The following is a 12,730-nucleotide window of genomic DNA, read 5'->3' on the forward strand; positions in this document are numbered from 1 at the left end:
AGTTTGTTAGGAGGTTAGATGTCACTTTCATGGTGACGTCAGCTTAGATGCTTCAATGGTTTGCTCGTGCCTATAAATAGAACAGTGCTCTGTACTGTTCTATTAGCTCTTCACCATCTTCTTCCTGTACGAACAAATTACTGAGCTCGGGCTGAGGGGGAGTTTGTAAGCATATATGCAAGTGTAATCAAAGTTTGAAATAAATTTAAGCATTTGATTCTCTGTTGAAAATGTATGTTTGAAAGCATTTCTCCTGTTTGATTGTGAAAAGTTTGTTTCCATTTAATTTCCGCTGCACTACTCTTTCATTGTTCATCTTATATCAAACACAAATCACAATCAATCCAAACTCAGATCCTAACATATATATATATATGCTTCGGTTCAAATGAGAACTGTAGGATCGTTTTCTGACCCAAACGAGTCGATCAGAAGAGTTTTTGCTCAATACGAGAGGCGGAAACAAACGTATTGAGGTAATTCAGCTTGTAATTCACTTTAAACTGTTTTTTGATTGATTTGACAAAGTTTTACAGCGAGTAGACACTTCGGCAGCAGTTCGGGACTAAAACCGGAAAGTTACAAATGACAAGGCACCTCAAATATTTATAGGCGTGCCTATTTCGCACGAACATGCTCGTGCGAAATCACATTCACACGAAATCACCATTTTGTGCAAAATCACCAGTTGATTTCGGGCGAAATGACACTTTGTCATTTCGTGCGAAATGACCTCCTATCCTATATTTGACATTTTTCTCGTTTTTCGTGCCCTGATCTATCTAATACAATACAAGACTCGATACAAGACGAAGTCGACAGACATATGCACCAACAGACTCCCCCTTGGATGTTGACGAAGTCTTCAGTATCGAATCTTCAATCTTCAGTCTTTATCAGTCTTCCCGTACTCTCCCGAAATATCTAACAATGTAATGCATCCTCAATCTCTGTCTTTTCTCATTTCCAGGATCTCGACCTGGCTATATCTTCACTCTAATTCTCTTGATCAGATCTCTTGATTCCTTAAGTTCATCAGTATCATCAGTTTGTGCAATCTCACAGATCCATGATCAGAACCTGGCTTTACAGACTCCTCTTTTGCTAGCCAACTCCCCCTTAAGCTGTGCTTGGGATCATAATCGGGCTTTTACATTTTCAGGATCTAAACTTGGCTCTTCCTAATCACAGACTCCTCAGGAATTGATACATGGCTTACCTGCACATCCTCTACCTCAAAATAAATTTCACAAATTTAAAATTTGACAAATTTATTTACCACTTGCAGGAAAACATCAATCAATAAATGATTTTACAATGTTAATCTCTGATGAACCACTTGTAAAAATAACATTTTTCTTTTTCAAACAAATTTTATCTCAAACAAATTCTCCCAAACCTTTTGTTCATCATGTTTAGCACTTGGAATTTTGAAAATCAGCTTTTCAACATCAGTTGTCAAAAATCTTTTTGAATTTTTTTAAAACTCTATGCTAAAACATACAAAAAAATCTTTTTGAATTTTTGATTTTAATAAAATGCAGTAAAGAATATTTACATACAATCTTTTTTGTGAGTTTGTGTAAGAGGATCATATCAGTTTTTGAGACAAATCACTAACACCGCTAAGCTTTAAACATTTTATGTTCTAAACAATTCACTTAGATTGTCAGTATACTGATCCACTTAAATTTTCACACAAAGTTCAATTGCTTCGAGATACGAGATTAATGTTTTAAGCACTTAAACTTATTTGCGTGTCCCACCTCAGAATATACTCCCGTATCCAGATTTCTATATTCAGTCTTACAGGTGAATGTACACTAATGATATCTATAAACGGGTAAATACGAGACCGTGAGAGCTCAGGCTAGAACTTCCGTTCGTACAAAGAGATGACGGTTCGACTTTTGGTGTGTCCCGTTTGGGGATCTTTTCTTCAACAGCACATGATTAGCATTTTTCAATGTTTCATCATTTTTGTACTGAGGGCTGGCTTTAAGATTAAAGCATATGCAAAGTATTATACGAGGACTAGCCTATTGCTTCCGCAAAATCAGAAGTCCTGGTATAATACCCCAGATATCAGCACGCACAAATACCTAGTATGTCAGAAATAAAAAATCTTTCAAAAAAGATTTCGGGGGTTACCCATATATCCGAGAGATGTTCCCCACGAGATAAGTAAGTATCTGAATTTATGTTTATATCTCGACAACAATCTATTAAATATGTAAAAACCTACTGGCATATCCGCAGTGAGATTGTTTATCACATTTTTACTTTCCAATTCTTTAGCGTGTTGTGATAGTCTACTGATGTACTATCATTTCCTCTGTTTCACAACAAAACTCTTTTTCATTTTTCAATGTTTTTGACTTTTTGGATTTTATCATGTTTTTGGATTTTTCAAATTTTCGAAATTTTCTAAATTTTTTACTCCCTCTAAAATCAAAATATTTTCCAATTTTGATTTTCTGAGAAAATTTGAAAACAAACTGTACAATAAAATGACAACTGTTGAATTGCTTCAATTCGCCATTCACTTGGCTTAAACAATCAGAACTCCCCCTTACAACAAACTATTTTCCCATTATGATTTCAAAACACTTAAGTTTCTTTTAATCAAAATGGTTTTTCCGGAAAATAAGTTTTGTTGATTTTACCACTTGTAGGTTGGGGATTACTTCATCACTTTGTTTTTCTTCACAACCACTTGTAGGAAATCAAGTACAACTTAATGTCCCTGATTAACCACTTGTAGATCAAAATTTCACAGTTACCAACCTGTGAATTTCTCAAGAAAGATGCCGATTCCTACTCCCCAATTACCCACCTGGGAGTTTCGGCAAGTCAGGTTTTTTCAGTTAAAGAGATTCTCCCAAGCCTGACAGATCTTGGGAGATTCCGAGTTACCAACACTCGGTTTCTTTCCTTTCATCTTTTTCTCATAGAATTCTTTTACTCCTTTTGCCTTTCCATCAATCATTTTTCCAAAATATGTTTCACTTTGGGGTTAAAGGCTTTTTCAACATCAAATTCTTTCTTTTCAGAAAAGAATTGATTTGAAATCTCAACTTTGCCAATTTTTTGTTTAAAATTTTCAGCCCTCAATGGTGGAAAATTTGCATCATCCATTAGAGGTACTGATTTTTCACTTTTTGATTCAACTTGTGGCTCCTCTGACTTTGTGGAATCAGATTCATCGCCCGAAGATAGCTCCTCTGATTTTGATGAATCAGAATCATTGCTAGAACTATCATCAGATTTCTTAACAACCCATTTTTGATTGTCAAGATTTGCTTTCCTCTAGTAAAATCTTTTTGAACATTCACCAACCTCAAATTTTGAGTTTTTGAAAACTATAAAAGGTTTAGTTGGTGGTTCATTTTCAACCATCTTTTCTTTCATTTTAAGAGACACTCCCTGTTTCGTTTGGATTGCCTTAGGACAATTTTTGGCAATATGACCAATTGTTTTGCATTGATAGCAAGTTCTTGTCTCTTTTTTCTAAACGACTTCATTCTTCATTTCTTCTTGCTTCTTTGCAAGGAATTCTTTGTTAGTTTGTTTCCAGAATGAGCTTTTCTCCTCTTCTTCAAAGCTTGCTCCTGAAACAAATACAGTTTTTGGTTTATAATTTTTCTCATTTTTATGATTTTCTGGTGGAATAAAGCCAAGACCTTTCTTTTTGAAATTACCATTATGATTTGGTTTCTTTCGATAACCTGAACCAGAACCGTAACCCTTTTTCTTGTTTTCTCTTTGTTGAACTCTTGAGGTGTATTTTTTTAGGTTTATCATAAAGATTTACATCTTTTATTTCAGAAATATTAATTTCTGTTAGTTTGAAAACCTTTTTTTATCATTTCAATTTTAACACCTCTTATTGGAAATTCTTCATCAGAATATAATTTGTCAGAATCATTCAAAGTATAAGCAACTTTGAATGTTTCATCATTCAAATTAGATTTTGATAACAAGAATTCTTTATTGTATACTCTTTTGCCCTGTTTGACTTTTGAACTTGACGTGTCGGATTCAGACTTTGACTCTGATTTTGACTCCGACTTTGACTCCTCGGTTTCATCATTATCCAACACCTGATCGACCACTTTCTTTATTAATTCTGACTCATGATCAGTGTCAGATGATGTAAAAGTGACATCAATGTTGTCTGGCAAATTTTCTGAAGACTCAGACTCCCATTGTAAATTTGTCGCATTTTTTACTCTTTCTGAATTTGGATTTCGTGGAGAATATCCATTTTCAAGCGGGGGTGGACACTTGTTGTAACTGACACTTTGTTTCTTACCAGAAATTTTTACTTAAGTATCCTTTTTTGTTTTGGATTTCTTCTCTTCAGATGTTTCTTCTTTAAAAGCCTTCATGCCTTCAACGGTTGGATAAATCTTGTCAATAACATAAGAAGTACATGAGTAACTTTTTAACAACCTGTTTACTCTTTCTGTTTCAATTCTTTGGGTTTCCAGTTTTTGTTCCAGAACAGCGCACTTCTCAATGTAATTGTTGACGACTTTCTGCTTTGTCATGAAAGCTCCTTGAAGTGTCTTCATGGTTGTTGCTTGTTCACTGCTTGTTTGATTGTACAGATTCATAGATTTGTTTAGAACATCATAAGATTCTTTCAATCTGTTCATGTTATGAATCAAAGTATTGTTTTGCTTTTTCACTGCTTCACAGTTCTCACAATTCACAGGAATCTTTTGAGCATCAGCTTCTGCATCAACTTTGAAAGCTGGAACTTCTTTTACCTTTTTCTTTATCACAGGAACTTCTTCATCATCACTGCTGACTGGTTTTTTAACTTTCTTCTTTTTCTTTCTAACTTTTCCATCATCACTGTCACTCTCCTCCATCATTCTTAAGTGCTATTCCATTCTTCTTGCATAATAATCATCATCATTATCACTATCTTCAGCAACTCGAGCGACAAAAGCTTTGGCTTCTAAAATCTCTTTATCCGGACAATAAGTATCCCAACTAAAATTTTCCCAGCTAAAACCTTCTGGTAATCTTTCATCATCTTGATCTATCAGAAAATGCTTTGCTATCAGCTGAAATATACTTATTCCAACTGGATCCTTTTGTTGATTTTTTATCCTCTTGATTCACCATACAAGCTCTCTTTGATGACTGCTCGATTTCTTTCTTAGCATGTGCAGTTTGTGGTTCTTGTTGTTGTTGAGCAACTTGATGATAAATTGCTTTCTGATAATAGTCATTGTTGTTGAACGGATTTTGAGCTCCACTTGCTTCGCGATTCATGCACTCTCTCCTGAAGTGTCCTTTTTCTCTGCAACGAAAACAAGTAACTTTAGATTTATCAAAACCTAAAGTAGAAACATTTGCATCACAGAAATCATCTCTTCCCGTAATTTATTTAAACTTTTCGGCTCTCCTCAACACACTTGCCAAACACCACTTTATATCCATCAACTCCATTTCTTCAGCATCAATCTGATCATAATCCTCTTTTGTCAGCATTGGATTCTCGATCCTTCCTGCAACTAAGCTTCCATATGACTCTAATACAGTCACTAACAAAGACATATGACTTTTTGCAACTTCTTCTGAGTAATTCTGATCATTTTCAAGGTTTAATGCAATGTTGCATTGGATAACTTTGCCATTCTTTGTTGTTTACACGTTTGGATCAAATGATGGATATGAAGAAAAACTCATTTTGCTGTTTGATCCTTTAGATGACCCTCCAGAAGAACTCTTAGCATTGAATGCAGTCTCAACCTTTGGTGACATGTTGGTCTTATCACTGATACCTCCTTTATAATAAAGACCAATATCTTGTTCACCATCAAAATCCTTCATTCTTGAGAATTTCCTTTGTTCCATCTCCTGAGCTTCAAGTTTCTCAATGAACTTACTCAGTGTCAAATTGCTAAAATCTTTCTTGTTTCTCAACATCATGAGGTATGTGCCCCAAGTTTCATGTGGCAACGCATCAGCAAGCTTCTCAATCAACTCTTCATTATCTTTTGTGATGCTCACCCTCTTCATGTTGACTAACAGATTGCAATATCTTTCGATGATCTGCTTAGTGCTCTCAGTTCTCAAACCACGGAATAAATCAAATTCCTTTTTCAAAAGTGATTTTTTGTTCTTGATCATTTCTTTCCTTCCAACAAACTTTGATTTTAAAGTTTTCCAAATTGAATAAGCAGTTCCATTGTGTTGCAACAAAACCAAGATATCTTCCTTAACATCTTGATGCAATAAACTAGTCATCATTTTTTCATCTTTGTATTTCTTTTTTTCTTCTGCACTTAGATCTTTAATTGCAATAATCTCTTCATCATCATTCACCGGTCTAACATATTTTGTTTCAACACATTCCCAAGCATCCAAGTAATTCGCTTGAACCCAATTTTCGAATCTCTCCTCCCATCCTTTATACTCCTCGATATTCATGAGCTTTGGCGGTTTTTGCATGGTGCCCGTTTCATTTTCTAACATTGTGTTCTGTGCAATACTGATCGGAGTAGCAAAGGCGTTATAAAATTCCTCTTCCATGTTTTGGTTTTCAAAATTTCACAAAATTATCTTTCAAACGAAATACCCACTCAAGCGAAATAATATTTGATGCGAAATGACTGTTTTCGTGCGAAATACCACAATTTCAAATGAAATGGCCTTTTCAAACGGAATGAACAACTGATTTCGTGCGAAATGATGAACTGATTTAGTACGAAATGATGAACTGATTTCGTACGAAATAAAACTTGGTTTCGTGCGAAATGAAACTTGGTTTCATGCGAAATGAACCTGAGAATGTTATTTCGTACGAAATGAAACACTCATTTCGTGCGAAATGCTGCTGATGTCATCATCTCGAGTTGATTTTGTCAAAATTGATCAGGTTTTTGTCCGATTTTAAGTCTGAAACTTTCCAGGGTTTGTTAAAACACTGTTTCGCACATTATGTGTAAAATTCAAGTCATTTTGTCCGTGAAAATTTGTTAATTTTGAAGAAGAAGGTGTAGAAATCAGAATTTGCAGCCGAATTGGTAAGAACTCTTCCTCCTGAGCTCTAATACCACTTGTAGGATCGTTTTCTGACCCAAACGAGTCGATCAGAAGAGTTTTTGCTCAATACGAGAGGCGGAAACAAACGTATTGAGGTAATTCAGCTTGTAATTCACTTTAAACTGTTTTTTGATTGATTTGACAAAGTTTTACAGCGAGTAGACACTTCGGCAGCAGTTCAGTACTGAAACCGGAAAGTTACAAATGACAAGGCACCTCAAGTATTTATAGGCGTGCCTATTTCGCACGAACATGCTCGTGCGAAATCACATTCACACGAAGTCACCATTTCGTGCGAAATCACCGGTTGATTTCGTGCGAAATGACCTCCTATCCTATATTTGACATTTTTCTTGTTTTTCGTGCCCTGATCTATCTAATACAATACAAGACTCGATAGAAGACGAAGTCGACAGACGTATGCACCAACAAGAACCACCACGAGTTGTGAGAACAATGAGAACTCCTACTTCCCACGCGAGCTGGGCCACAATTTTTTTTGCATAAACGTAGATGAAAATATTATAAACACATCTATAAAAAAGTGTAATGTACAATATCCCTATATATATATATATATATATATCTATTACTATATATAATGTATATAAGAAAGAGAATGTTGAAATTTAAGAGATACCATATGTAGAAACATTTTTGGGTTCTTTTGAAACACTTTGTTCACTTTAATCCAAATGACTCAATCTGATTAATCTGAACCCTCACCCCTCCCCCCGCTCTGTTAAAATCAAGGGTGTATACCTGAGCCCCCTCTTTCTCTCTCTATACTTTTGGCTCCACAAATTGAGATTCGGGTTTTGAATTTTGAAAAGGGTTTGAGCTCCACAAATCTCAAATCTGAGACAAGGCTCTCTTCCACCACCACTCCATCCTCTTTCTACAGCAACGGTTCTTCTGTGTCAAGAAGTAGCAATGGTGGCTATGGTTCAAGTGGTGGTAGTATGCTTTGCTTGGGTTCTAACAGCATTAAGTATTCCGGCAACCACCAGTGAAAACGAGCGCCATAAACAGATTCCACTAGGTTTTCGGCGAGATTTCTGGTATGTGTACATGGTTAATGGACAAATCTGTTTGTTTTTTTGTGTATATGTTTCTATTATTTGTGAACAAACAGATGGTGGTTGCAATTTGCAACTACACTTTCTACAACTCTTCAGTTTCTCTTCTACTCAGACCCCACCTCCTTACTCTTCACAAGCCCTAAATCGTCTATCAAATTTGTGAATCTATAAGTTAATTTGATGATATAATGAATGTTCAAGTTACAGATGTTATTGAAGATCTATCAAGGCCCAATTTGAACAGAGAAGCTGGATGCATAGGTATTTGATTACCGTTGGTTCCTGGATAAAGCAAGGGGCTAAAGCTATGAATTAATCTGTTTTTGTACTTTATTCTTTATTGTGGTTGGGAGTATGGAGTTTAGGGGTTGAGATTAAAATTTGAAGCTCAGGTTTTGGCATTCTGATCCAAAATTACTTTGATTCTTATACTGGTACATGTAACTAAGCTTGAGACACTTGTATGTTATTTGCTAAACTGTTGATGCTTGATTGATGTATTTTACAGAGTTTTTGAGTCAACATTTGCTAGAAGAAAGTCTATTCTAAAGGAACGGTTCTCAAAGAAGTACAAGCAGCTCACACTCAAGTGATTAAATGCGGTTTGTTGCTCAGATTGACAATTATTATCAGCCCTCTTGATTTTACTTTTGAAAACATCATAGTTTGGTTTTGATATTTGTTGTTTTTTTTCTACTAGCAGTACACCCTGGACCACATACCATAGACGGCATAGTGGCAGCAACCAGCTGGTACATCAATCTTTATTCAATCTATTTTTACACTTATTATCTAATTAGAAAATAATATGTATTGGCAGTGTAATACGTAGAAGACACTTTTATCTTATTGTATGTCTCTTTTGCTATATATTCAAGGTCACCTAAGACCTGCTAATGCATACAATTTTCTAAAAGGAAATGCCTCAAATTGGCTTGTTTAACCTACTTGATGATTGTGTTGTGCGTGTATGTGTGTATATGTATGCAATGTGTGTGCCAGTTACATTTGGGTTTTTCAAAATCACATGTGAAGCAGTAACGAGCAGACTGTTACATCTCTTCCACATGTATGATTTTAACAAATCAAATCTGTTTTTTTTTTAATTATGTTTATTGGTCTTATTAATGTTTTAACATTCGTGCAGGTGGTAGAAAAGATTCTTGCTGGAACCATAAGGCGAGAAATGGCTTTTGTTACCAGATCGTTTCTTCTCTCTGCATGATTCCTCCCGCATTCTTCAACCTGTGTTCACGCTAGCTGCTGAGAGCTCTGGAGGCTGATGTTAATACACTACAGGAAGCTGAGCTCGTATTAACTTTTGAAAACCTCACCACTTCATAAGGCTGGTGGGTATGGTCCCGTCCTCCACCCCGGCGCCGCCACGGTGTCATCGTCCCTCCACGCTGCCCCCCCCTCCGTCCCGTCCTCTTCGTCCTTTCTTTGCCGTTTGCGACGGAGCAAACAGGTGCCCCCCCCCCCCCCCCCCCCGGTCTTCATCCCGTCACCCTCTTCATCCCGTCACCATACCCAGTAGCCTAAGTATTAGTTCCATGTGTTAAGATCCTTGAACAGTACACACGTCTTACATGTTTCAGTTGCACAGAACTTGTGAAGTTCTATTTAAACATGTGGTGCAAAATCTCATCAGATTTTGGTCTTTGATTCATTATTGACTGGTTATATTACAAAGGTACAACGTTTCTTATAAATTATAATTGATTTTTTTGGCATGTAACCATTACTTTTTCTTTAACATTTATTTCTCTTTTTATTTATTTTTTAGGTTTCAAAACCTGTTCCAAGAGTAGTTCATCCATATTGGTATGTTTGTTTTGTTAGTAAACGATCACCCATTAGTGGTTTGTATATTTGTGTAACTATGGATTTTCCTTGGCCAACTTATCTTGTACCACTATTATCTATCATTAACGATGGAATATATCTCAAAATACTATTAAATTAAATAAATATAATTGTATGTTATATGAACGGTTAATCTTCTCCAATCATGCTCAAGTCAATATTCATTCAACAAATGTTACTTGGATGGTCAATGGTATCTACGTTGTTTCAATTGTTAGATAGCTTGTGAAAGCTTATAGCATTCCCATCATCACCTCTCTATTACTTTCTATAGTATACCTAAATTTTGTTTACTTTCTATAGTATACCCAAATTTTGTTTACTTTCTATAGTATACCTTCACGGGGTTTGCAAGCAGGTCATGGTGATTTGAAAACTGGTTGGGTTCCTCCACAAGCAATTCTAGCGGTCTCACCAAGTCAAGCCTAGGTTGGTGGTCCTGGTCCAACCTAAGCACCGATAGTTTCGGGACTGGAAACCCTGGTGAGGTGACATGTTGGGAATTCAAGTGCTTATTATATGATTAACACAGTATCGACTGTAGTTATTTTGTAATGTTGCTAAGCTAGATTTTCTTGCAAATGGCAGTTTTTTTTTTATTCAGTTAAGGGTTAGTGAACATTGTTAATGGCTGATTTAATTATAGTTAATTGACTATTGTATTTCTAACATATTAAAATAAAAAACAACAAATGTCTATAATGGACAACTTTTTGTATGTTTTCTAATTATGATATTCTTTTTTTATTAAGATATCATATTTTTACTATGTTCTTTGTACCAAGACGAAATTCTAGCGTTTGATTGTAAGAAATATATCACTCACGTCCTGACTCGGCATGCTTCCTGCCCTACACTGCCCGTTTTGCCTGGTCTAACACTGAGCATGGGATCGGGACGGTATTTGCTACTATTTGCTCATCCCTATTATAACATGTGGCAGTGCAATAGCACTTTATAATGATCCCACATAAAAAGCATGGGATATAAAATTGAAAAGCATTAAGATTTTATTTTTATAAATGGAATGGAATGGAGAGGCTCGGATAATATATGCTAATTTCTTTCTTTGGTAACTTAGCCCATTGCCTGAAAAATGAGTATTGAGTTGTGAATTGTCGCCCCCGCCGCATCGCGCGGGTTTCCTACTAGTATATATATATATATATATATATATATGAGAAGGATCCGTTAGGAACCACCCTTTATTGCGAGAACCGCGAGAACCAGTGTGAACACAAACAGTAATTCCTAAAAAATCTAAAAAACTCCCAACTTTTTTTAATTTTTTTACTATTTTTTTGGAAAAATCGCTATATTTTGTTAATAAAAAAATAAAATAAAAATCAAAATCTTTTTTTTCGAGTAATAGTTATCCATGCACATGTGCATATGTATCATTTCTTTGACAAATTCCGTAATTCATTACAAATATTAGTCAATTGCACTTTCATTTACACTACCACGTGTAATACACTACTTTTTACGTTAACAATGTTAGAAATGCACATATGCATCTATATGTATCAGCATGAAATAAGGTGTTTTGGTACAGTATTTTGAATACACTTTCTCTTTCATCTATCATTCCATCCATAATATACAAAGATGCACATGTGTATATTTATCATTTCTTTGACAAATTTCGTAACTCGTTACAAATATTAGACAATTGCACTTTCATTCACACTACCATATGTAATACACTACTTTCTACATTACCAATATTAGAAATGCACATGTGCATCTATATGTATCAACATGAAATATGGTGTTTTGGTATACTACTTTGAATACACTTTCCGTTTCATATATCATACCATCCATAATACACTACGATTACCTCCTACCATCCATAATACAATATCATTACCTCCTACCATCCATAATACAATACCATTACCAATATTTTCACTTTATTACATGTATATCAACACCATTTATACCATCCAATCATCATATTACATCATAAAGTAACAACTATAGCCAAACCATCAACCACTAGATATAACTAACCAAAAAAACATGTATATGGGCCTACTTCTCCATTCAAAATCACAAACTTTTTGTACCAAAACATGTTATATCATGGTTATACCTAATGATGCACATGTGCATTTTAAATATTGGTAATGTAAAAAGTAGTGTATTACAGATGGTATTGTAATTAAAGTGCAATTGTCTATTACTAATAATGTATTACGAAATTTGTTGAAGTAATGATACATATGCAAGTGCATGGATAACTGTTACTCGAAAAAAAAAAGGTTTTTTTTTTTGGTAACTAAATATAGCGATTTTTGTTAAAAAAATATTAAAAAAAAATAAAAAGTTTTTTGAGTGCTTTTTTGATTTTTTTTTTTAGATTTTATTTTGTGTTCACATTGGTTCTCGCGGTTCTTGCAATAAAGGTGGTTCTCAAATGAACCATACCCTATATATATATATATATAGGTAGAGGTTCCTGTAAAAAGGAGTTTTTTGTGAGAAAGGTAAGAAAGAATCTACACCGTTAGATCTTTTTATCTAATGGTTGAGATCATAATGGCAAAATTGTAAATAATGTTTACTATTAAACATATTAATTTTCTAGATTAAGGGTATACCGGTAAATTTAACATTTTTCAATTAAAAAACTAACATTAATGCACATGAAACGTCCCCCGTCTTTTTTAATCGTCAATAACTTTTTATACGTAACTTTTAAAAAAAAATTA

General features: G+C 34.8%; 1 long non-coding RNA gene across 6 annotated transcripts; it reads left to right on the top strand.

Annotated features, from left to right (window-relative positions):
* Positions 1-7,656: 7,656 nt before the first annotated feature.
* LOC110937648 lies at positions 7,657-10,126 on the top strand. Of its 6 annotated transcripts, none has more exons than XR_004871666.1 (5): positions 7,657-8,126; positions 8,349-8,749; positions 8,848-8,899; positions 9,295-9,840; positions 9,934-10,126. It is a non-coding gene; the product is annotated as an uncharacterized LOC110937648 (long non-coding RNA). The 6 variants fall into 6 exon arrangements; XR_002590935.2 differs by having other exon boundaries at positions 7,661-8,581; positions 8,656-8,749; positions 9,934-10,119; XR_002590934.2 differs by having other exon boundaries at positions 7,661-8,581; positions 8,656-8,749; positions 8,851-8,899; positions 9,934-10,119.
* The last annotated feature ends 2,604 nt before the right edge of the window (positions 10,127-12,730 follow it).

The sequence above is a fragment of the Helianthus annuus genome, chromosome 11 (genome assembly GCF_002127325.2).
Source record: "Helianthus annuus cultivar XRQ/B chromosome 11, HanXRQr2.0-SUNRISE, whole genome shotgun sequence".
NCBI lineage: Eukaryota > Viridiplantae > Streptophyta > Magnoliopsida > Asterales > Asteraceae > Helianthus > Helianthus annuus.